This window comes from Anas acuta, chromosome 3 (genome assembly GCF_963932015.1).
Source record: "Anas acuta chromosome 3, bAnaAcu1.1, whole genome shotgun sequence".
In the NCBI taxonomy this organism is placed as follows: Eukaryota; Metazoa; Chordata; class Aves; order Anseriformes; family Anatidae; genus Anas; species Anas acuta.
In genome coordinates this window covers 9,636,947-9,663,919 of record NC_088981.1, presented here as the reverse complement: position 1 = coordinate 9,663,919, position 26,973 = coordinate 9,636,947, and the positions used below count along the sequence as shown (strand labels likewise).

Sequence of the window (26,973 nt, the reverse complement as noted above, 5' to 3'; positions counted from 1 at the left end):
AGCCGAGCTCTCTCAGAGGAAAGCAGCGTAATGTGCAAGAAATCACATTTCCCTCTAAAATACCTCCAGTGATTTCACTGGCTTCACGCTGTGCTACCAAGCCTACCATCTTTCATGGAATATTACATGAGAAACTGAGGATACGACACTGGGATAGAAACACAGTAGAAACACAGAGGTGGTCGTGAAAATGGAAGACCTTCCCCCTTCCACACCATCACTCCCCCAAAATGACAGCAAGCCATTCAGCAAAAAACACGCTGGTATACATTTATATATATGCACAAAGTCATACCTGGTCACGTTGAGTGTGCAGGATCTTTGTCTTGTGCTCCTCAGACAATCTTTTTGCAAATGCTGCTCCATGTCTGTGCTTGGCATTTCCTTCTGGGAAGGCAGCTTCACAGGTGGCCCAAATCCAGCCCAATATTAGTAGGGAAACTGCAGACACCTTGAGGTTAAGCTGTCCCTCCTGCATGTGTCCATCCTTGGTTATCCCATCCCAGGGCTCACAGTCATAGCGGCCTCATCACTGCCAATCTCTAATGATTTATAAGCACACAGAAAGGGGATTCCTAGAAAGAAACAGAAGACACCAATGATTAACCTTCCTACATTCACCTCTCTAAAAAAATAGAAATTCAGAGAGAAAAAAACATTAACATCCAGCGAAGAGCCTTGCCCAGGAGGACAGACACAGGACTTGAGGTCTCCCAGGATCACGTTGTCCCTTTCCAAAGCACCACCATGAGAAGCCAGCACTTCGGGGGCAGGTTTTTCTCCTCTCTGAAACACTAGCTACTATTTGGGGAAAGGTTGCTTTCCCCCCCCCCCGCTCCCAAAAGCCTGACCTCTTCCCATCTGCAGGAGAAAGTCAAATTGCTACCAATCTGGCTCTGACACAAACTAACTCCTTCTGCCCAGAGTTTATTTTTCAAAACAAGCATTCCTGCAATATGCTGTTTGTTTAAAACACAGCATAAATGCCAGTAACCCAACATTCACAGGGAACAGCAACCAGAGGTCTCCCGCTTAGTGTTTTAGAGCTATTAAGTAAATCAGGGGAAAATTCCTCAGGAAATGATGGGGTTAGGCCTGATGGGCATCCCTGGGTGATTAAATGCAACTTAATGAGGTCACGGGTGACAGATTTGGGTGCAGAACTGTTTAAACAGCGTGCAAAAAAATAGATGTTCATAGCACACAGGGGACTGGAATTGAGGCTGGTTGTATTATCCATGGCACAAAAACATGCCAGAAAAGGTGGCCTTTGTCCTGCCCACTGCCCATTCAAGCACTGAGTGGAGATGGGGAAAGAAAATAAAAAGAAAAAAACAGCAGGCATGAGGAAGCAACAAGCTTGCCTTGGCCAACGCAAAGTGGTAGCTTAAAAATGTAAACAACTTTTCACTGTTCTGAAATTTTTATTTTTGAATTCAGAAAACAGAAAAACTATGACAATACGGTTTCAGAGACCAGAAGGAATGGGGAAAAAAATGTTAAATTCCAGCACACTCAAGGTTTCATACCCATCCTTAAAAACTTACGCCACTGAGCAAACATTAAAGGGGCTCTCAGCTAGGAGTGGTCTGGATAGTGTCATGAGTCAAGGATGGCCCAGCATCACTTTGATTTCTTAGAGGTTAGAGAGGAGGATTTAAGTCACAACACTTTATTCCCACCCCCCCACACACACCATGTCTCTAATAGAAAATGGTTCCCTTGATCGAAGGAGCTAAATTCTGCTGTCATTCTGCAGGACTGTGGGATAATTACATTGACTTCATCTCAGCACTTCGTTCCTGCTGATATGCCTGTCAAGGACAGGAGGGGATGCACAGTGTCTCACTTTCCCAAGTAACCCTTCGACACCCACCCAAGAGGGGCTTCGTACACTCCTACCACTGAACTGCTGTGGAAAGAGGACCCTGGCTGGCAACCCACCAGTGATAGGGCCTCTTTGTGGAAAGACAGAAGGGGATTTTTCCCTTTGTCACCCTTAGTTTGTGGCCAAAGGGGCTTCCCATCGTGCTCTGTTGGCCCAGAACTACCCACTGTTCCTTCCCGAAGAGCAAATGGATGGCTATAGGTTTTCGTGTGTGGTCAACAATGATGCAATATATCCTCCCAGTTGGCAGCAGCCCCCCTTTTTTATTTATTGTGCTATGTTATTAGTTATACAATTCACCTGGTAGAGAGTGACTTGCATTCACTTGTGAAGAATGAAGATTTTACCAGTTGACTATTTTTTTTTCAAAACTAGAACCCATATTAGTTGGAAAGGGAAAGGCCAAAGGGAAATTATTGCTATTTTAGACAGCAGCATAAATTTTCTTCCTATTTTTAACCTAGCTTTTAATTTAATAAGTTTTATGACCCTTATATTAAGTACATATGTTTTACAAGACATTGTGTCCCTTGAGTCACCCTGAATTTGCTCTACTATAGCAGAGTTAAATGAATGAATACTGTGTTTCTGATTTCAGCTCACCCCTTATTTGATCCTTATATAGTCAATAAACCCTCATAGAAGCATGGAGCAACTGAATTAAGCAGTGTGCCAAAGCTCTGTTTGTGAACTCTCTGTTAGTCTTTAAAAGGGAATTAGTAAATTGCTATTCTCTTATTCAGACCCTACTATACCACTGCCAGGTTTCACATGCTGTTTACAAGGGATAAATGGGGATATTAATAATACTTTTGAAGCTATATGTCACCAATTTTATTTTCCATATGAAAATTCAAAAGGATGGCCAAGTTTTTCTTTTCTTCCCCCCACCTCACTGTTCCACCCCCCCAAAAAAAGTATTTTTTTCTGTTGTTCTTTGAAAACTTAGAAAAACAAAAAGATATAGTCAGCCCTGTGCAGGTTATAGACTGTTAAAAAAAAATAAAAAGCAGTTTTGGAAGGAAGATGGGATATCTCTTCAGAAAATAAACATGTAAACAAAGGCCAACCCTACTTTCCCAATGTAAGTAATCCTTTCACCAAAATTGGGGCACATGGGTGACTGCAGAATCAAGCCAAAGGAAAAAAAAAATGCATTCTACAATTGGAATAGAATCAAATTGGAAGATTAATCAAATTACCTGGAGTAGATCCCTTTAAAAAACTAGGACACCCCCCCTTATACCCAGTGTCTGCAGAGAAAATAAGCATGCAGCAAGATCATTCATGTTTGGGTGCATTTACCCTGTTTATTTAAGTAATGCTCTAGAGCAGCTTTTCACAACAGGTTTGCAATGGTGGCAAAACACAAAGATTAGAAAGGGATAGTTGATGTTTGCTCTGCAGCGGGAAGCATGAGTTATTGATTGGCTTCATATCAGCCTAGAGTTCCTTTTTAATATAATAAGATTAGTTTAGAAGGGTGTTTTATAAATCGGGTGGTTCTAATTTGATTTGAGTACTGGCTCTTAGTGACTTGCCAAAGTTCAGTAAATATGCAGAGTATAGTATATGCACTTTATCTTTGTGTATTAGCTATGACATAAACACAGAGGGGAAAAGTCAAATTTTATACATCAGAAAATGGGTTTGTTGCCAGACATTATAACATTGCGTATTTAATTTAACTGATATATGTTAAAATGGGAAACCAAATTCAATGAGCTGTTTGTTTCTTTCTACAAATACACTTACATCAATGACCTCGGAGGACATGACCTTAAAATGTAACTAGATGTTTAAAAGAACCTCAAAGATCTATATAAGACATTAATGTTTGTGTCAGAGGGCAGTATACAAGCATGTATATACTCAGCTGTCTATATGTCGACTGCTATATTTTTTATTGTTACAGGAAGCCAGCCAAACTCCCAAACAGGAAAATTATCAGCTCTTTTTTTTTTTTTTTTTTTTTTTGGCATGGTCCTGTTTAAGACTAGAGGTATGACCTGAAGTTAGAACGTATTTTAGCCCTATTCAGTAACAATTTTGGCACCTTTTGCGTGCTTTCCAACGCTAACTCTCGTTGGGGAGAGCGAGGCCCCTGCGGAGCCCCATGTAGTGGCTGGGTACGGCGTGCAGCCCAGCTTTTGGTGGAGGACAGGACTCCTAAAAAAGAAGAACCAACCATTTTAACCGGACATGTGGAACTCCTGGTCACCTCCCAAGGGAGGAACCGATGTCAAGTTCTGCTGTCTGTCAGGATTAAGTGCCTGTTTGCTTTTTCACTAACATGTGGTTTGAGAACAAAGCAGCTCAAATCTCCCCCATTCTTAACAAAGCATCTCAAATTGCTGAGTAAAATTCCTTAATCCCCCGTCTTAATCTGAAAACACCAGCGCCACATGGTAACACTGAGGTCTCTCTTTGTCCACCATAGAGCGCATTGACATAGATGTTTGATTTGGAGCTAACTTTTTTTCTTCAGCAGCCTGTTATCGGAGGGAAACTCCAGGTGCTTTGTTCTCAGTGCAGGTCTGCCCAGGTAATTTTCTTCCTTATCTTTTCATTCCAAATGAGAAAACTCAAAACAAAGCAGCAGGGGAACAAACTTGCATGGTTTTTCAACTTCATAAACACAAGGGGTAAAACTGCAGGTGAGCTTTTCCATCATGCAGACCACGAGAAGGCATTTGGCAGTTGCTTGCCTTAGCTGTAGGCTGCCTGCTCCAGAGGGCAGGCCAGAAGTCACAGTGGCTTTGGACAACCGTAACGTGCACTCCCACCAGCACAAGCAAGCAAACTGGGACTAGAAAGTAAGCAAACAAAACACTGGATCCTAGGAGATCAAAGGTCTGCCTGGCAAGAAGTGACCAGAACTGGCTGCCCAGGGGAGAACAGAAGTGTGGGACATTCCCTGTGCACTGTCCCAGCCCACCCTGTCTGTGGGAGATGACACATGGGCAAAGTTCTCCATAAGTGAGTCAACCAAATATGCAAAAAATTTCCCATATAAAAGTTAGGCAGATGGGGAAAAGAAGAGAGAGTTTTCACTTCAGTGATCTTTATTCCTCTTCTTTTGCTGATTTTAGTCGCTTCCTTTGAGGTTTAGCTCTGGAGGCCCACGAACTGGATTGTATGCTCTATTACCTTGTCCTGCTTTGATCTGTACTTGCCAAAAATTAGTTTGTGCTCCGTGTTCTCCTCCATTTCTGACCTCGGCAATGTGCGTGCCTGCCTTCAAGCTTTACTTCCTGGAAGAGCTCCAAAAGATCCAGAGTAGCCCCTCTAATCTGGGGCAGGTCAGCAGCGGAGTTAGGACTTTTATCCCCAAAGCCATAAGGGCTCCATAAGGAGCAGCAACTGACTATCCGTGAGGAAACTTGTAACACGCTTTCTTCCTCTCGTCATCAAATAGGACACCAAGAACAGCTTCAGAGGGTCTGCTCATGAAAAATAACTCGGGGTTTATAACCAGCAGCAGTCAGCTGGAAAGCATAACTCACTGCTAAGCTGTTTACGTGCAGCTGGAGCAAAATGGTGTGAAACAGAGCGTGTGGGGCAGGTGGGTACGAGGATACACAACGGGCCTTGGAGAGCCCTGATTTCTGCTTGCCCTTCTGGGTGACTGTTTGAGACAGAGCAAAAGAGACTATCAGGGGTGTGTCCTTCAAGATGTCAAGGCCAAAGTTTGCAGTTTTAGAAAGTCAGCTGCTATCTGAGCAACAGTATTTGGGAAAAGATCACGTAGACCATCACACCATCATGCTGAAAAGCTTGGTCATGTAATAGGTTTTCTAGAGATATGAGATAGTTCTTGAGACTGGAGATGCAAATGCTGGCAAACATTTCCTCACCTACTGCATTACCTCGAAACATTGCTAAAAAGCAGTCCTGAGATACTTGCAGGAGACAGCAAATTAAAAATAACTAAAAATCTATAGAAGCTAAAGAAAAAAAATGTGGGTACCTACATCCTCTGAGGATGCCACAACCAGCTCCTGAAATTCGCTCTTAAGGATAAATCTCGGGAATCTAATTTCTTAAATTAAATAACAGTGACTTTGCAGGCATGCAGACAGAAAGAGTCCAGGACAACCTTTCTCACAGAAAAATTGCAAATGGGGGTTTAGAAAGTAACACTGTCTCTTGAACTCCCCTGAAGAGGTGGTTGCAAATAAAGCACTGAGGTTAAAAAGCAGAGAGCAAGGTACACATGCACATGGAGAGTTAAGAGACTGGGATGGATGGGAGCTGGCAAAGCTCAGAGAGGACAAAAGACCCTTTAGTACAGATGGGGATGACTGATCTCACGCAGAGTCAGCACAGGTCAAAGTCTTGGAAAAATAGATTATTAGGGAACAGCATCCTCCAGAAAAAAAATTCCCCATTACTCCTGTGGGCAATGAGATTGCACACTTGAACCATGAGCTAATGGCAGGCTTTTATCAAGCTGCTCCTGCAGAAATGCTAAGATACTCGAAACAACTCATTAGCCAAAATTCCTCCATCACCACGGTGAAAAACGTGCCTGGAAAACATAGCCACAAAAGAGGCATTCCTCAGCTGATGACAAACAGGCAGCTGTAGCTGCCGCATGCCTTCCTGGACCCAAGTGGCAACAGCTAGTGGCCTCAAGAATTAGTTAGCTCTCATTTATATCAGTTGGAAGCAGTGTCTCCACCAAAGTCAATATAGTTTCACTGGGGTAAGTGAGATCAAATTAGGCTCGATGTCCACAGACCTGAGTGTATTACTTGCCTTAGGGTAGGGGAAGGAGAACAAAGGGCTCATATATTGGTATCTGTATTTGGTCTGTAAAGTATTGCTCTCTCTCTTCGCCCGCTGCATCTTTCAACAACTGGCTATGTGGAGTCATACAATTAAAAAGTCATTTACGTTCAAGATTCCCATGCCGCTGATGTATGTCCTGTCATGGCAGAGGAGTGTAGCTCTCAAGCATAGAGATTCAAGAGCCGTGAGAAGGTGGCTACCAGCTAATATCTCCTAAGGTTAAAGAGAAAAAAGAGACATGGAACAACCTCGAGGTGTTACAAGAGCTTCGTCAGAGCCAGCTCTAGGTATGAGCAAAGCTGGTAGCTGGCAAACCTGACAGGGAGATTAAGGCTCTGCAGTGTTTCCCATGTGCTCTTTTCCCTGTGTGCCACCAAAGGCTGGCTGGTAGCCCCAGTGTGACAAATGTAGTCAGGGACATGAAGCACCAACTTTAAAGACTCAAAACCTTTGATATCTATGGCTACAAATAAAGGATGAAGCTATGGTACTATGTTTGCAGTGCACCAGCCTGGAGTGTAAAACGCCCTGGGTGATGCTGGTGCTGGAGGCCAAGTCCTAGAAAGAAACTGCTGAGCCTGGAAGAGGACAGCCACCACCAGTAGGGACCCAGCCTTTCTGCAGCACCACCAAACCACTATCCTGGAGGAAGCTCCCTGCAGCCCATGCCATGATCCCCAATTTCACTGCCTCTTTTTCCTCTTTCTACCTTTCTCCACTTTTTATTTTTTAAGAGGATTACTGTTGCACCATCCCCACCAGCTCAGGGTAAAGCACGTACATGAAACCCTATCTAGGAGTGCAGGCACACACAAACACACACCCCTTTTGCCAGCCATAGCATTTTATAGCCCGTGGGTGAGTAATAAGCGAGGGTTCAGTATCTGCCTCATGGTATGATACAACATTCAATCACGTTAATTAAATTAATATGTCCTGCGCTAATGAAAACCACAAAATACTATTTTGGTGTCCATGAGCACATATATTTTGATAATATCAACTTGTCATTCTGATGTTCCTTTCTTCACCAAATACTAGCAATGTAAACATATCTAACACCACTTTCATCGTAACAAAGGAAATTCTGCATCAGCACCAGACTGAACGCAGGCTGACTTGTGCAAGCAGCAAGCTCCAGAAATTCAGCCATACCAAGGCTCGCTGAGCCTTCTACAAATGCTCCTCCTATCTAATCTTTTTAATCTACTTTTAAGGTATATTTTTGGCTCATGTTTTGTTTTAGTTTATTATTATTATTATTCTTTCCCTGCGTGATTAGCCATCCAGGAAATGTTTAAATTACAAAATCATAAGGTTTAAAAGATTTATAGATCAAATTATATTAACCTAATGCAATAGGCCAGCCATACGGAAATTAGAAGTCTTTATATTATATTTTGGTTATTAAATTGCTCCCTTTATACTATTTAGTTTGTTTGTAACAGTAAGATTTTGCTGTCTGATGTCAGAACCCGCAGAGTAACCAAGCAAAAACAAATGACTTAGTCCTTGGTTCAAAGAAATAATAGGTTACTAGCATAATTAATTTTATGTTTAATTACTGCAGAATGAAACAATCCAACAATATCCAATCAATCCTCAGAATGACAGAACAGAAGGTCAGCAGTTGCTAAGTCAATTGTTTTGAAAGAGAAATTTATGTCAGGTTCTCTTTTATGTGCTGGAGAAAGAAATTGGATAAAAGTGGTCAAGCAAACGTTAATTAATTGTATAAATGTAATCCTGTTGTCATGCAAAATCACAGAGACTCCAGGCGGAGTGTTCAAATTACTGGATATGCATCAATCAGGAACATCTAGACATGGTCTCCACTTAAGACAGCAGTAATCAAAGAAAGGAGAGCCAAATAAGAATGCATGCATGTTGGTTTCTGAACCTGCCTTCAGAAGCATGTTTGTGTGAGCTGACAGCCGTACAGAGACAGGTCCACACCACCCAAACTGCGACCCTGCTCGTTTCCTCAGTTGCAGCTTGGAGACACCTGCTGCTGCCCTGCCCTTCCTCAGACTGGCGAGTCAAGTTATCAGAAAGGAGAGGTCGTACAAACCAAAAGCAGCAGCCTCTCCTCCCATGCACATTAGTCAGAGAGCTGCTCATTCCTACAGGCTTTTTCGGTTGGTTTTGTTTGTTTCCCTCTGAGCCTTCAGGCATTCAGCACATTTCCTTTTCTTACAGAACTACCTCTCAGGGCTACGTGCTTGTGCACCCGCTTCACCTGGGCACACCAGCTCCTGCTCCCTCTCCCAGGGGAGCTGTGCATTTTAGAGGCCTCACCTTCAGTTTCAACCATTTTTTCTGAGCACTGCTCATTAGGTGTTCCCAAGGTCAGGATTTCCAGGAGGGCTCAGCTGTCCCTCTGATCTGAAGCACCATTTTCATTACATCAGTCTCCTTTGCAGGTCTTGCCAACAGCACCAGAGGCCACTCTATTGTCACCTGTATCGTTCTTTAAAATCAGCTTAGGAAACAGACTTTGACAACCAGTTCTCTTATTCAATGATTTAACCTTCACCAGGCAGCTAGAGACCGCATCCAGGAGGACCTGATGGCCCAGTCACCCATGCCACAGCTGGACATGGTTATGAGGCCTGGGAACCAAGGCTCACGCAGGCATACTGTGCGGGCTCTGATGTCTCCTCAAGATAATTTCTCACCATGCCACCTTTACCTCCATCATCTCAGCCTTTTATAAACCATTTTTGTGCAAAATCCAGCTGAGCGGTTAGCTGTGTGCAGGGCACAGGAGCACCAGGTGCTCTGCTTGTAGGTTTCCCTGTCCTCCCCACAGGCCAAGGACATGCTGCCAGTGGCAGGCAGGAGGTTACAGGGCTTTGATGCCAAGCACAGAAGCTAAATCACAGTCTTGCATGTGATGTGCTCCAATTTTGTCACCTCTAGTGGAAGGGGTCCCTGGGTTATGCTGCGTGCCCCAGCTCACGAGAGCAGATTTGCACATGCAACCAGTGAACCACAAAGAAGAGCCATGCAGCAGCTCTGCAATGCTCAGGACTTTGTCCTCAGGTGCTTAACCAGTACCGGAAAGGCACTGCTTACAACCATCTCCTTCTTGGTCCAGCTCAGCCCCACTGAGTGGCTGGAAACAAGGCTGATAAAGAAAGAGAGGACGATGAAATCTACAGCACCACATTGGCATTCTTAAGCCTCGTCCAGGGCCTGGCCCTTATTTTTCCATGGGGGATGCCAAAACATTTCCAGATTAAGCAAATACACAGCTGTATACTTGTTTAAAATGTATATATTACAGGAGGACCCAAAAGATGGCAACAAGTGGGAAGCATGCACCATCCCAGAGTCCTGGCACGGCCCCGTGTGATGTTACTATGGTTATGCATGGCAAACAACCCTTCGGAAAAAGTTACTGAGCCTGAGCAGGGTCTGACTTTTAAATCTTAGCAAGGCAGCCAGTTTAAACTTCTGAGACACAAGTGCTTTAATGGTATAATGACAACATGAAGGTCCACTCAACTTCATTCTTCCGACCGTAACTTTGCAGCAGAGGCTGAACACAACTGCTTTCTGTACAGAGTGACACTTCATACGGGAGGCAGAAACATTGAAAGTGATTGTTTCAAAACCTGCTCCTATTTTATGTTTCTGCTATGCTCGAGTCCAGGCTAAGGATGCCAGCATTACTAATCTTTGAAATGAGGGGGTTTACATTGGGAGTGTTGACATAACCTCAGCTACAGCAGAAAAAGAAACGGTACTGGGAGATGGAAATGTATATTTTTGGAAATAGATTTCTTTCTGACAACCCTATAACAAACAAGTGAAATTTTAATACTGTGCTTCGATGAAAAATGATCTGCTGAATAAACACCAGGCTAATTCATAAAGAGCAAACTCAGCCTGTTTAATATTTCTTGAACTGTCCCAAAAATTCCATTGATCACTAGTGATGCTGTAAATAGAAAATTCCTGCAATTTTCAAAAGAACAAGGAGAATCTCATTGGGGTTTGCCTATCAAACTTTTAGACACTATTGAAGCTCCCAGACTAAAACATAATAAATCAAGTATGAAATTGTATAGAGTTGGGCTGAGCTAGAACCTGTGATTTTGCAGTCTATTCCTGGGATTTATTTTTTTTTTTTTGTCAAGTATTTTGTTTCTACTTAATTACCATGTCTTCCACCAAAAAGTCAAACACCCCTCCCTTGATCAATCAACTATTTGGATGAAAGTGTACAAATACTTCATTAACAATTAGATCGTTCTCCAGTTGGGTTCTGATGTACGATGCTGCATTTTGTTCCTTAGAAAACTAAACCCATGTCACGCATAATGTTATAATAAAGTGTCATACTCTGGGGCTGGGTCTCCACAGGCCCCCTGCTACACTCCAGAATTTTAGGCATGGTTATGAAAACAGCAAGATGTCAGATATATTGTATTAAGTACATCTTAGGGTGAAAGATCAAATGCTTATTCACAAGCATTTATATAACCCTGAAAGTTGAGGATCCTTCACTGCATTTTTCTTTTTTTTAATTTTATTTTTTTTACTTTTTTTTTAAATTCACTTTTTTTCTGGATATTTTCAATCTTTGCTTTGCCCATTCTCCCTTGTCACCAACCCTATTCTCTCCCCAGCTAAGAAGCCCCGAGGCTGCTAAGCACCCCAAAAAATCAAGAGCTGCTGGAACCAAGCATGAGAAGCAGCCGCATGCCTCCCATTTTAAATAAATGCACCTTTGTTTCTCTGACCGGTGACTCTGCCCCAAGACCTGAACCCTCCGTCCCAGGGCGCCAGCCGAGCTCAGACCTGCAGCTCACTGCTCAGGCTACTAGCAGCTGGTGAAAAGCCACCTTTATTTCCCCTCTCGCCCTCTCTTCAAAGCAAGCTGCTTCCCACTGCCTTGCCCATGATCCTGCCTTCCCCTAGCACAAAGCATTGCAGGCTGCAAAACAATGTGGCAAACCAGGCAGGCTGCTGCAGATACCTCGCCTGGGGATAAAACACTGATAAAATCAAGGTAGCTTCGGTGAGGGGCACTTCACTTGGATCAGCATCTCAAGTTCACGCTGATGGGGGGAGTTCGGGATAATTTCACTTTAGCCAGAGTTAAAACTCAGGCTGTTCAGTTGCAGTGCTATTTAAACCCAAGCTAACATCTTTCCCACACTCCTCCCTTTTAGCAAAGACATGCCTTCAGCTGACAAGTTCTCCTTTATTACAACTTTTGTCCTCCTCTTCCCAGAAAGAGCTCTGGGACACAGCAACATCTGTCCTTCCCCCTCACCCCCCCCCTACTTAAAAAAAAAAAAAAAAAAAAAAAGGCGGGTGAGGGGGGAGATACCATTTTCACAACTGACCCAGAATCTAATTCCCCTTGTTGCCTTCTTTCTTGCCCCCAAATCCCACGCTCGCCTACATGAAATGTACTCTTGGCAGTTCTGTAAAATAAGAAGAAAGGAAAGAAGAAGATGATGTAGATGTCTGAACCAGCCTTGTTGCACAGAAAGCAAAAGTTTGCCACGTTACTTTTAGTCAACTTTCTGTGCTAAGAAATGACACAGCTGTGACTTGACACAGGCTGCAGCAAGCTTGTTCATTTTTAAGTGTTGCCTACTGGAATCACTCAAAACTTCTGCTTCGTTCTCTGTATGCAAGCAAGAATGAATCTCCTCACAAATGTTAAAAAGATTTACATATTTACCGTTGGGAGCTGCTCTGTTAACGCCTTTGAAATGCAGATGCATAAAGTCCCCTGAACCATTCCCAAAGCCAGCATGGCTGTGCTCTCCATCACTTACCACAGAGCCTTATTCTGGACCTGCGTAAGAGCTGAGGTAAGCATAGTTTGTACTACTTCAGAGATTATCAATTTACTCAGGAACATGCATACCAAACTCTTTCCCTCCTCTGCCATGCCATCCAAAGTTTCGCACAGATCGGTGCCTGAATCTTTCTGTTATCAACCCTTTTTCTACACTTACACAGCCAAATCCCAAGTAAATACGTATGCGTACACACATGTGCACATCACACTTTCAGCCATATAACAGCTCGGCTAACGTTCTCCACCACCACCCCCATTCCCTTCAACTGATTAGAAAAGTTTATTTTAATGCATGTCTGTCCCAGGCTTCAGCACCATACCTCAGTGAGAGTGATAGGCCAGCATACCTCAGGCTCGGTTTATGAACTGACAGCCCACTTCCACTGACACAAGAAAATATGACCTAGGCTGGTTTTAAGCCACTGATTGTCAGATCGCATGTTCAATATGTCATATGGAGTACACTTCATTAAGGACTGAATTACTTTACTTGTAACATGAGCTAAATTAAAGTCAATGTCAAGCTGCATAAATCACCAATTTAAATGTATCACTAAGTGCATTGAAACACTCATCATCACCCTTTGCCCTAAAATAACCCAAAAATCTGGGCTTCATTTTTCTGCATTTTAAGGATGACAGATAGGAAATTTTTGTTCTTTGCCAGGGCTCCCAACTTTACTGCGAAAAACTACTGAACCTCTAAGGAATATCAGTGGCCCACCAGCACCTCTCATCGGATGATGCCTTCCATGGTGCTGGGAATTCAGAGCTCACACAGAAACAGCAGCACACAGAACACCCATCAGGTTGTCACAGGACTCCTTTGTTAGTCTGACAGGGTGGAAATTTGGGATCCTGCCTGCTTAAGAAAGGGTACAGCAAGGGACAATCCTGGGAACACTTGCAGTCACCAGGGCAGTCCCCCTTGGGGCAGCCCCCAGTGACATGACTCAAGTCAATGGGGTATCGCAGGATTTAGGCAGACAGCTTTCCCACTGAGATGTTTTTCTATTACCAGAGATGGAAAAAAAGCTCTGTGTAAAGGAAGTGGTCAGTAGGAAAAAACGCACCAGTGCCCCATCCATAAACATTCAGGACGCAATGCTCTCCTCTCAGAGCTATTCATTCCAAAGCTGAGAATTGATTTAGGTCTCTTAGATCCATGCTGAAATTTTGGGGAAGGCACTGGCTAGCCAAAACCATGGAATATGTTTACAGATGACAATGGGTGGCAGAAACAATTAGTACGAAGGTCCAATTCTCCATGCCCATTGCCCAAGTCAGGAAAATGCCTCTGAAGTCCAAAAAAATACACCATTGTAAGACTGGTGAACGCAAGCAAAGAATTAGACTCTAAATTGCTTCTTCATATTTATTCCAGCTGTTTGAACAGTGGATTAACTTCTGTTAAATAAGTAAACTAAATTTACTTATTAAAAAGTAAATAGGACTTGTCTGTTCTTTTCAATAGATCTTTCATGTGTTTTAACTTGAGAGGAAAACGAGAAGTGAAACAGCGAAGAGGCGTTTTCTTCTGGTCTGTTTGCCATCTGGATCTCTCTAGGCCCTGGCATCTGCAGGATAGGATGGAAAAAAAATCAAAGTATTCCTGGAAGGAAGACGAGGCTGCTACCTAGTAGACAAATGGGAGAGACAAACCCAGAATCGAAGAGAAGGGAGAAGGGGAAATGTGAAACTCATTTATTTAGCCTCCTAGTGCAGATTTCTTAGCATGCCCCTTAACTTTCTGTGATCTCTTTGTTTTCTTGAGTATGATGATTTTCATGCCTTCTATTCTTTTTTCCTCACATTTTAGTTTGATGTTCGTTCTCCACAAGCTTCCTGCATATGTCAGCATGAAACAATAGGCTCTCATTACACTTGGCTTCTTTCATCTCCTTCAGACACTGACCTACATTTGTTCTGTTTTTGTCAGCGTGGAAACATTTTCCCGGATCAGTTTGTTAAAAAAAAAAAATAAAATAAATCACATGTTCCATATTACCAACGGTGTTCTGCAATCTAGGGTATTTACTCTGGAGTGTCTTGCAAAGAAATTTCAATTAAATTAAAAAAATCCCGCAATACCTGGTTGGAGTTGAAGCTTTACACTCACTGGAATCGAAGCATTAGCAGAGCAAGGGAAACCATTCTTCAGTCACCATCTACCCACGTGCTGTCACTGCAGGATTAGCCAAAAAGACATGTGCATTACTAGTGTGGTAGGAGCGAGACCTCACCATGTGCAGATAATGACATAGCCCCTAGCAAATAACAAGAAAAACCTCTTCCATTCCATAGCTGCACGTCTTTGTTTCGCACTGGTTGGTTGCTCACATGCTGGTCTGGTAACACAGTGCTGCTTGGTCATTCTTACTTCTCTGCTAGACATCCTGGCCAAATTTCATAAGAAACCAGCAGTGAGCAGGCTCAGCTCTGCCTGGTGCCTTGGGGGAGTCCAAGTAACATCAGCGCATCCCAAATCCTGCTCGGGGCCTCCTTTTGTGCAGCCCTCTTACAGACCTGTGACCTCTTCCATAGCACACAGCCTCAAGTCTCCTTCTATCCCAAGCCTCCTTCTCTGAGAAAGTGTAAAAATTCGACAAGAAAATGAAGACAAACCATGAACAGCTGCACAAATCTTAGTGTCCAGTCATGCCAACCACACACTTTGTTACCCTTGACATAAAAAACGGCAGATGCAGCAGGTTTCATCCTGCCACTTTCAAACTGCAACCCAAATAATACAGTGCTGAAGCACAAAGGACTAGAATTTTGGTAATGTGGTTTGGCAAAGCAATCCTGACAATCTGTCATCTGGAAACATGTCACGTTTGACCTCAGTTTCATAAACCAGAGGCTAAGCATACTTCAACCCATCCTAGTTTGTGGGAATGCCTATAGCATAAATATTATACTGTCTTCCTGAAGACGACCATTTTTAAAATACAATTTTTTATTTTATTTTTTGCCTGTTGCTCCAAGAAAAAGTTACACCAATTGAATATTTATAGAAGGCCAAAGCAGCAAGGGCTCAAACAGGCAGCCTCAGCTGCGGGCAGGCAAATTCATAGCTTAGGAACACCAAACAGAATTTGCCTGCCCAAACGCTGAGTTTCAGGACCACACAGATTGGCGGCATGCTTGGCAAACTCTTGTGTCTCACTAAGACGTATCGGGGCCATAGTGCTGGCCAAAGCCAGGGTGAAGGCTGGTGGCAGATGGGCCCAACCGTTCTTGCCACGTGGCATGTTCAGGCTGCCCTGAACACAAACCATGTGCACCTGAAACACCACTGAAATGCAGCTCCCCCCGTATCTATTGATAAGAACGTGATCAGATGCCACAAGGTTTCACACAGGGTGTGCTTGTGATATACATCTGATGATCCTTTTTTATTATCATTATTTTATTTATTTACAAACAGGAACACCAGACAGAAGGTTGAGGACAACTAGAAAAATCCTACCAGTCCACAAGCTCCCAAGCACAGATCTGAAGATCCTTGGGGGAAAAAAAAAAAAAAAAAAAAAAACCAGTAGGAAGGGGCTGCCAGACATAGCCCTTCTTCTGGGCTACACAAAACTCAAGCACCCCAGGTCTGAACGGGCAAAGCTGTTCCTAATCCTATAAAGCATCACTTTGCTAGCACTGAAACACCAGCAGGGACCATCCCAGGCAATAGGGCTGAGCAGTCCCACCGTGTCACACAGACTACTGTGTTCCCCTGGGACAGAAGCAAACTTTGGCACACAGTACAGTTATGACCCCTATAACCACCTATCACTCTGAGATGGAACAACCTAAGAAAGATTCCTTAATTAATCATCATAGAAGCTCAGTAAGTGCGTGCTTAGGGGAAAAAAAAAAAAAAAAAAAAGGAAAAAAAAAAGAAAAAAAAAGTATGTTCCCCTTTGATTACAGAATGCACTTCAGGAGCCATATTCTGATATTTCCTGATTTCAACTCCTATTAAAAGCTCCCTGAAAAGTCACCATTTAAACTTTCCAGCTCCAGTCAAAAATATATTCTTTGGAGAGACTTCAACTTTTTCCACTTAAGTGCACAGAAAGATGACATACTTACCCATGAATGATGGTAGGCCAAAAGGGTCTTTAAAGTCCTAAGTCACCAGACATATCAAATAAAGTTTTAGTACTAACTTACGTGGAACATGGAAGACAGAGTGGCTTGTTCCTCTCTGCAAAGTCTTTACCCTACCCAGCCAAGAGCCATAAAGCAACTTCTAGTGGCAAATTTGGGAGTTTCCTCACATGGGAAAACCTCCTACGTGGTATGAAGATTGCCTTTGATGAACAATTACTACCCTGAGATAACCCTTGCGCAGCCTCATGCATGCTGAGTCACACGTGCCATTGAATGCACACGAGAAACAGCACACAGACACTCCTGGCACACTGGAAGAGACAGCAATTTTGGAAAACACTCATAGATGCATCCTCACAAAACGGCATACCTGACACTCTTCCCTCTATAGCAGTGATAAACATGAATTAATTATCTATTCTTAATTCAAATTTCCACCCTCTGCCCCAAATGGGGGAAAGAATGGGTCCCAGTGAGGACCTTTTGCTCTGGCTTGTCTCCATGTGCAACAGATTTAGTGCCTCAGCCAGAAACCACAACTCTCAATGCTATTGCCCCACACTGAGCTCCTGACAAGTACTGTAGACTTTTTATAACTGATTAGGAGATTATTTTGGCTGGCCTTGCACTTGCACAGGTGACTCCTAACAAATACTTAGTGCTTTGGTACATGATGCCAGCTACAAGCTCTTTATTAGCATTTATTGGTATTAGGTAACATTTTGAATTGACGGGACAAATCGTTCGCAACCCCAAAGGACTCTTGCGAGCTTTATAAAATATTTATGTAGAGGAACCACTGTACTGAAGTTCACAATGACGTCTTTCCTTGTCCCAAGCAGGTGAAAGGCAGCAGGCAGACACCTCAGCACATATACATCCTATGTAAAAATGGTTTGTAAAAATAAACCCAAGTGAGTAATGACAACTTGATGGGCTCCAACTGGAGGAAACGACATGGTTATTGAGAAATGTGCAGTGAGGTCAGAGGACCGTTTTAGCCATGCCAGGGTGGTGTTCATACAAGAGAGGCTGTCTGTGCATGAGCAGGGAGTAGGTGCAAACACAGCAGCAGCAGTGAGAAGCACGGAGGCGAGTCCCACCTCCACAACAAGCCCCCATCAAGCATCCTGGCCATCTCTGCCCGCTGGTGCTCAGCCATTCCTGATTATATTGCCTGCAGATATTAAAAGATGTGCTGGCCCAGCCTTCTGAGGGGAGGGAAACAAGAAGCATGCCTGTCAGAGCAGCTCTGCTCTAGATAAGGATATAGGGATCATCAGGTGCAGCTGAATCCTTCAGCAACACCTGAGATGTAAACTTCTATTCCTATTAATAGTCACTCTAGGTCTGTCTCTTCCATCTCCCATTTTGTCTCTTCCTAACCTCCTGCCTAATAAAGGTCAGGCTTTCTCAGCCATCAAAAAATCTCCTCTTGCAAGTCTTTGACTGGAGGAAAGCTAAGAAAACAGGCCAGGTACAGAGTGATACAACGGAGCAAGATTTAAATGTGCCGAGCATCTGGTCCAATTCCTTTAAAGCTCACAACAAGCAGAAATATTGCAAACTGATTTTCCAGCAAGTGAGCTGCAAGCATCAGAAGCAGCATTTTCTTATCTTGCACTCTTTTCATCTTCTCCCCGTCTTCCTTGTTTGTATACATTTGTATTTTTTATTCTTCATTTTAAGAGCAGGATTGGACTGTAACAATAAAGCTTCAGAGCTGCTACCTAGAACTAGCTTTTTCTTTCACAACAAGGTCATTTAATACCATCTGAAAGAGTGACAAGCAGGAGATTTTTCTTATTCCTCCTTTAAAGGACTCTACAACTAAGGCAGAATAAAGAAGAAAAGAAGCAAAGTAAAGACATGCTTCAGTTTTAACATTTGAACTGCAATATTCTTTCTCTGGTTACCTCAAGAAAAGCTGTGCTGTACACTCATCTGCACAAAAATTTGTGCAAAGTGCTTCCAGCCTCAGCACCTCCAGCCTGGGGTTTTATGCCCACACAGCAGAGCCTGTGCAATCAAGTCAGTGCCAAAATCCCCACCACCTCAGCATCTTAAACCACCCCAAACCAGCCCAAAATCTTAAACCACCCCAAAACAAGCAGAGGGAGAGCTGTATTTTTCCTTCTACTCATTCTACTGCTACAAAGGGCCAAAACATCTTAAATCATCTGAGCGAGAACCATCAGGCATGCGCTGCCAGAGCCTCAACCGACCATCTCATCGTCCCTTTCCTGGATGGAGGTGGAACAGGCAAATAAGACATCTCCACAGGCAGAAATATTTAGCAGAGCCTCTTTATAGCAGAGCCACTGGTGAAAGCCATACTGGCCCCAAAAGGTGTTGCTGCATCTCAAATTGACTGCAAAGCAGCCAGGAATTCTATTTCTACACTATTATCCAAAATGTTGGGTTTAGAAAAAAACAAAAAAAAAGTGACACAGAAAGAACAGGCCAGCCCAGACCTCAGGGGCCAACTCCTCAGCTGGTGTGAATTAGTAAAGCTCCTTCAATACAATTAGAGTCATTTACTCCCACTGAAAAGCTACTTTAGAAAAATGGAAGACTCAAAAGCCAGTATCAGGGTCCAGATTTTAAATCCCCTCCCCAGCCAGCCTTCCAGATGGTACCAATCTGCCCGGACAACCCAGAAAGCTCAGCCAGATCTCTCAAGACCCCCATTTCAATGCACAGGATGGTGGCTCAGTGCAGGGTAGAACCTCACCTCTTTGTTTCATCCAGGTGGGGGAAGAAAAAAGACCAAGGCATTTTGCTATTGCTACGGCTTCAAGACAGTGACCAATATTAAAACAGTATCTAATTTTAATTAATGGGCTCCTGTCATCAGCCCCTTCCTCTCTCCTCTTCTATGATAGAGGTGCCAGAAGAAAATTGCCAAAGTTAGTGAAAAGGTTGACAGTCTTCACAAAAAGGTCTTTGTAAGCAAAGCCTTAAGAGGAAGCGCAACTTGGGACCCACCAAAAAAAATCCATTACCAAAAAAAAAAAAAAAAAGACATCTGCATGTTTTTCCAAGTGTTTTACTTGGTCTGAATGGGTTCATTTTTCCTGCAGCGCTGTGAGTGCCGCGCTGACTGTCTCGCAGTGAGAGACCAGCTAAGGCGACTGCCAGATTGTCATAAAGAAATCAGGTAACAGGGGGAACGGGTCCACAAAGCAGGGGAGCTCATCCATCTTCAGCTGAAAGCTCCCTTCAAGACCAGCTTTCTGCAACTCTCAGCTTCTTAACTTAGCCAAACGCCCTTCCTTCCCGATGGACAAGACCACACAGGATCTAACCTGCATATCATCTTATCTTGACAAAGGCCAGCACCAGATATTTTGGAAAATGATGCAGACAAACAAACAGGAAGAGCCCTGTGATGGGCAGATAATCTAATCTCTCCCAAGCAACTCTTCACCTTAACCCCCAGACTCACCTCCTCCCTTTTAAGCTGTTTTATTCCAGTTCAGTCACTTCTCTTGCATAAGCACCCACTATGTAGACATCGTGCCAAACAGTGGAAGTAGCACCTAGACATCACTGTGGTGGACACACATGCCTGAAGACATCTGATGCTCAGCTTCCACTGAAATGTGAACATTGCTCCTAAATCACTTGGACAAAATGTGAAAACGTGCTTAATTTCTACCAGCAGGGAAAATTTATTAATTAAGCTGAACTTTCTTTGATATCCCTGTAATTGCTTCTGAGCACTTGTCATGTTTCCAGTGCTAAGTACCTATCAGAAAAAAAAAAAAAACAGCATCACTTACATCCTCTAAAAGAGTCTCTAAAGTCAGGAAGACCAAAACCATAACACAGTCACCAGCCCCACCATCATAAATGCTATGCAAAGTCCTGTTCACTGCAGCCCTTCGTGGAGAATAAGCCACACAGCAAAGCTTCTCAGTAGAGCACAAACCTATTCACATATTTTAAAACACACTGGGAGGTCGTTTCCTGACAAAACAAAGACAGTTTAAGGCATATTTGCTGTCTGTGTTTCTTCATGTTAAGAAAAATTTTGATTACAAGTGGTAATTAATTGATCACATACAGAGCGCGTGCTTTGGAATTGCTGTGAATGAAATTGCCTTGAAAACATCCTAACGAGGACATCCCCAAATATTTGAAAACAGACAGAGCTGCAGAATGAATGCTGAATGTCATTCAGAGCTGATAATAACCATAATTCAATGCCAGTAAACAAATAAACAAAACCTTTTGGGCTAACAATTATTGAAAGAGTTTTAAATTGCTGATTACTATCGTAATATCTGTAATGGAGAACAGCTGAGTTTCTGCGTGCTTTGAAGAGCCTACTGAAGTAGCAAGGGCCATTTTGTATATGGGTGATTCACCTTCCCTTTGGTGCATTGGTTCTTATATCTCAGGAAGAAATCAGAACTATATCCACACCTAATGGGAATTGTAAGACCAAGGGTCTATCAGTGTCATGATCTTTTTCTCAGTAGCCAAGGAATAAGCCTGTATTTCTCTACGTAGTCTTTCTGAAGCACTGTTATTCCAATTCACATTAACGTAATGGAAAATTCCCAAAGGTAAATGGAAACTAACCTTCTCTGAAGCAAACAAACAAAAAACAAATTAAGCCAAAACAAAGAAACCCCTGGAGGTAACACAAGAACAATCAGGGACACCACTGGGCAGCTTGTCAACCAAAGCAACTGCTTTAAACATCAACAGCTTCCTTGAGCTTTCTTCCAAGAGCTGAAAGAAGGTTTTTGCTCTCAGTATATTGGAGAACCTGGCTCGCAATCCTCCTCTGCCTTAAACAGGATTTCCTGACCCTGAGAAAGGGAGCATAACCAGGAGAGCAGCCTCAGGACAGGAGTCACAGACCCTGCTGGGGCTTGCTTAGAGCAGCAAGAAGAGGAACTGAAATGGCAGCAAAACTCCAGAGGTGATGGGAAGGGCTCTTGGATATCAGCCTTCCTGAGCAGCTTAGGGAACTCCAGCCCCAGAAGAAAGGAAAGAGAGAAGCCACAGAAATGTCTGCCTAGACATGAAAAGAAGCAACAAACCATAGAGAACAAAAACCACTCCTCAGTCCCTTGCTTCTTAGTAGCAGCATTGCACTGCCTCATGGTTGCATTCATATGCTCAGCTCTGTCAGGACTGCAAGACTACATATGGCGTGGGTCAGGATGAGGGCTGCAGGCAAAGGGATCACTCTTTGGCTGCAAATCCCTTCATCCTAGTGCTCAGCTACTCAGAGAGGAGCACTCAAACCTGCCCTACCACAAACTTTTTTCACCTGTGCTGCTACCCAGCATGACTTTTTGATATCCCAGATCATATTCTCAGGCACAGAGTGACAGAGGTTAAAGGATGAAATAGTCATGTCCTCACCTTCTTGAAGCTCTCCTATCCAGCAGCTTTTCTGTACAGGTAACAAAATAGCATGTGTGGGAAATAAAATCTTTGACCAATCCCCTATTTTCTCCAACTTGCTTTCCATCAATTCTTATTGAGAAGATCAACCATACCCCTGGACCATATTAAAAAAAAAAAAAAAAAAGAAGAAATAAAATCAGAAGCAAAAGTATAAGCTACCAACCTAACATCACACTAGAATAAACTCACAGTGGGCTAGTTAAGTAAACTAGGTACTTCCAGATCAGCTGGGCTTGGTGAACATCACCTAATGGCAATTAAGGAGCTAACTGCAGCCACCTCTGAAAGGCTAACCTAAGAGTTACGAAGAACAGGTGAAGAAGTGGGGGATCAGAAAAGGTCAGGGTGGGGAGCATGACAGGAAAGGGGAAGGAAGCGTTGTTTTCTTTTAAAGAGGTGGGTTACTCTAGATCAGTATTTTAATCTTCTATGAAAAAAAAAGATATCTGGAAGTAAATAATCTGATAAAAAGAAAATATGAACTAGCCAGCATAGACTTTTCCCAAGAACACTTATTAACAAACTCATACAATTACTATACAGAGTAAGCACAGTATACCATTACTTCACTGAACATTTTCTTATGATGTTCTCATGAAGTTAAATATTGTGCATCACCACCCTCATAGTAAAGAATTTCTTCCTTGTATCTAATGAAGAACTCCCCTATTTTAGTTTAAAACCATCACCCCTTGTCCTATCATTCCAGGATAGAGTCCCTCTCCTCTTTAGCCCTATATCAGTCCTGCTAATGTACTTAGTGAAGGGAAAAAAAAAATCAAGATGAACAAACAAGAAAACCAGCTTAGACTCTTCCTGGCATTTTCTACCACCTGACATCTGCTAATTCCCACCCAGCTGGCTGAACCCAGAGACTTGTCATGGTCTCCCCGTGTCACCAGGGCTCTGAAACCCACCCAACCTAGGCATTCAGGAGGGTCATCCTCCCTCACAGGAGGAGCTGTGCTGCTCACCAGGAATGATGGCTTATTGCTGCTCCCTGGGATCTCAGTGTGTGTTTATTGTGCACGTACAAAAGTTCGTCTCTGCTCGGCCAGGACCCGCAGGCTTGGTGCTTCCTGGTGGATGGAGACATACCCCAGTCCCTCCGGGTAGGTTTCCTTTGTAGAGCAGGCAAGAGGTAGACTTGTGGCAAACAACATTACCCGTAAGTAATTTTCCCTTACTTTATATAAGCAAATGCCTTTGATATACAACAATCCCCGACGTGTTCAGGTTACATGCTTATTTTAAGATCTTTTGTTTACTTTATGATCTTCATAGGTCATTGACATCCCATTTAGCTCTGGTGACCCTGTTTATACAATTGCAATATACATTAAAAAGCGTTCCTTTGGATAACATTAACATTCTTGATCTTAATCCATCACATGGGCTAACAATAGCTCCAGCTCAGATGTGTACGTAACTGTTAAAAGCTTTAATGTAGAATCCAATACACATATCGAGTGGGAGAGGCCTGATCAAACAGATTGGCTTTCTTTTTTCCATTCTAAGTGGCAGAGGATCCAGAACTATGTAAACTCTCGTGAAATGTACTGCAGTATCCCTCCAGCCTCCACTCAGAGCAATTAGATTCCCTTGAAAATGGGGATTTTTTCTTCCCCCTCCCTTCAGCACCTAATGCTGTTGCTGGAGCACTCAACCATGGCCACCTCCAGGAGCTTTGGTCCCTGTTTTTCTCCCACTCACTGAAAAGTCAACACCAACCTGGCATTTAACAAGCTCTTCAGGCTGTCATTTCCCACACCTGATGGGGCAGGAAAACCTGCTAGCAAATTTGTTAGGAAGCAAGGTTGCCTGCAATGTATTTCTTAACTCAGCTGCTGTTTTTCCACTCCTGATGACCACATCCCATGACGACCCCAGGACCCAGTGGGATGTGAGGTTAGAACAAGGTCTTGATTTCCTCTAGGCTTGCTACATCTGAAAGATGAAAAAGTCCAAAACAGCCTCCCACCACTTGCAAAATGCTGGCTGCCTCCAACAAATGGGTGCTCAGTGAACAGAGATCACTGGTATGTGCACAATAGCTCCTACAGAAACCAGCGAATCTGCAGGAAGATCAGCCACGATAACTTAAAACCACCCAGAAAACAACCATGATATACTTATAAAGGTTGAGGCAGCAGCGTCAGGCTACAAAACTGAGAGAGATTGTGACAAAGGAGAGTTAGATACTTTTGGTTTTCCTGGGCCTCATGATGATCAATACACTTTGGGAAAAACACCACATTTTTTTTTTTTTTTAATTTTTTTCCCCAGTGTTTGGGTCCAACTGCAGTTAGAGGAATGGACACCAAACAGAGCCACACGTGCCAGTCTTCAGTCCACTCTGGGTTTGGCCCAAGAATAGCTGCTCCTGTGTAGGTGAAAGGGTGGACCAGTGACCTCCCTAGGTCTCCTTCAATACCCTGTCATGTCTTCTGCAACGCTGCTTTTGCGTAATTTGGGAAATATCCACCTTACAAACGTGATGGAAGTCACACAATGTGGCCGTAACTAGGATGGGATGACCTTTTTTTTTTTTTTTTTTTTGTCTTTTTTCTGTTTCTCCATAGGTTCAAAAAAAACATTTTGGCAGACACTTTAACGTCTTTTGGGCTCAGCCCATATTTCCCAGGAGACGGGGTTCAGTCGCAGGGTAAAAGAAAAAAAGTCATAATAAAAGATCTGACACAGTTGCCATGACACACCAAAGGCAGGATGAATACGCCAGAGAGGACACGTCACATGAGGAGAAAGGAGAGCAGGAGGCCAGGACAGCAGCAGAGAGAGCCAAATGACACGTCCTTGGGTCAGATGGTTACCGCTACAGCTCCAGCACCTCTGAGCCATGCCAGCTGTCCCACCACCAGACTCTGTCATGTCACTGATTCCCAGGGAACAGGAGCAAGATTTCGGTGAAGTTTAGGAGCTACGCTGTGCAAGGAGACTGCCAGCACCCCCACTCAAGTTGAAAATGAAAAAACCACCCCTTGATGAAAACCAAAAAAAATAAAATGAAAAAAAAACACCCCTTAAAAATGAGATCTTGGGGCAGGAGAGCAAAATGGTAGCTGATATCACTCCCGAGGAGGCCTTTGTTTGTTTGCTTAAGAATAGGTAGATTTGCTCTCTGGGAGGACTGGCACGCCAGCACTGCACTCAGAGCCACGCAAACTGCAATGCTGTGTCACGCTTCAGGCATGAGGATCTTCCCCCTTATAAAGAACAGTTGTTTTCTTTCTACCTTATTTGTTTTTGTTCTGGGTACAAACTAGAGATTTGTTCAAGCTGTCCAATACTGAAGTCTGATTAAAATAAAATCTCTAACTCAAAAAAAAAAAATCCTTCAGATAGAAAACGTATAGGATGCGTTACCTGTCCCAGAGCAAACCAGAAGCCAAATTTTGCAAAGAATGAGCTCCCCTGAATGCATGCACAATTATTTTTTTTTTTATGGGCATCAAGCAGTGACAGAGCTAAAACCTCCAGTTCCTGCCTGGAAGGGCTAGGTTCCCATTAGAAATAGTCCCAATGTGGTTGTTCCTTTCCAGCACAAGCACAGAAGTGGGCTCCAGCACAGGTTTCAGAAGCTACAGCAGTGTGCCCATGGGAATCACGGAAGGGGGCAAAGAGAGGGGAGAACCATAGAGTCCCTCAGTTTTGCTCCACAAGCGGCAAGTGTCCCCAGGATGGTCTGACACTCACAGACACGTTCAGTTTGGGGGCAAACTTGGAGCACAGAGGCAAGCTCTGTGGGATGGGAAATGAACCTGCTGCTCTGGATTTGCCAAAACCACAATTTAAAACCTTGCTATAAACTGATTTCAGGCAGCTCTCTTCAACACCTTCAAGCTGCCTGAACCACTATATTATTTAAGATCCCCCCACCTTTTTTTTTTTTTTTTTTGGGCAACTGCCACCAAACAAAATAAACAATCCAATGCTGAAAGGCTTCCCCTACTTCACACAAGAAAGGAAGAGCAGCAAATCACTGCAGCGTCTGGCTCGCACTGTCTGGTAAGCTCTGGGGCGTTTTTACTGGCAGCCTTTTTTTCCCAAGGAAGGTGCGAACAGCGATGGAAGAGCTCCTTATAAATCTGGAGAGTCCACCCCCTCAGCGAGCCGAGCTTTCTGAAATACCAGTGCCTATTTCCAGCCGCGTGGCTCGGCAGCTATTGATAAAATCGGCTGCGTCTCAAGAAAGGAGGATGCTGTTGAAGCCAGTGAATGCTCTTCAAGATGTTTTCCTTCCTGCTCACACGTAGCTGGTAAAATGAAGCGACAGGAAAAGCTAGAGAGCTGCACAGCAGTTTTTGGCTGTGGTTTCAGATATTTATACAGGAATACGATCATTTTCGCTTCCATCGTAGCTTCTCCTTCTGCTCGCTCCTACAGGGAATAGCATTCGGATGGCACTGCACTCTGCTGCCATAATAATGAAGATGTCACTAATTTACCATTTAGACTTCACTGCCTATAAAACAGGAGGAGGAAATGGGCTGCAAACATGATAAGGAGCAAACCCTGGTTTGAACACAAATACACTTGAGAACTGGGAGGGAAAAAGGGAAATTAAAAAATATCAACTAAAAAGCATTGTTCCAGTAGCTGGGCATTGTGGTGAACATTCAGGATAGTCCCAACCACAGATGCAGCCCAAAATCCCCCCAGAATTTGACCAGATTGGAATTCTGTGATATTTTGGTGCTTAGCAAGTAGTATTTAGCAGTACGTGGCCATCAAGTGTGTTTTTTCACAGCTCTGTCCATTTTTTGCTGCTGAGGCCCTCTAATGTTTCTGAGGTCCCCATTTAATATATTATTGTAACCTGTGTTTAGATCTTACCCTGTGCTTGAGGCCCTGATTGAGCAGAGATAGGTTCCTTAAAATAAATAAATAAATAAAACCTACCCCT

At 43.3% G+C, this 26,973-nt stretch overlaps 1 long non-coding RNA gene across 16 annotated transcripts in view; it reads right to left on the bottom strand.

Annotated features, from left to right (window-relative positions):
• The window catches only part of LOC137853358 (uncharacterized), a 63,380-nt gene that overhangs the window by 23,916 nt on the left and 12,491 nt on the right, over positions 1-26,973 (bottom strand). For 12 of the 16 annotated variants that reach the window (XR_011094414.1, XR_011094416.1, XR_011094421.1 and 9 more), the window contains 2 exons: positions 14,601-14,694; positions 296-575 (listed from right to left, as the gene is read on the bottom strand). This is a non-coding gene — a long non-coding RNA (uncharacterized lncRNA). Of the gene's footprint in view, positions 1-295; positions 576-14,600; positions 14,695-22,004; positions 22,334-22,354; positions 22,428-23,023; positions 23,171-26,973 lie in introns of those variants that run through there. The other 4 variants (XR_011094428.1, XR_011094415.1, XR_011094427.1 and 1 more) reach the window with 4 other exon arrangements.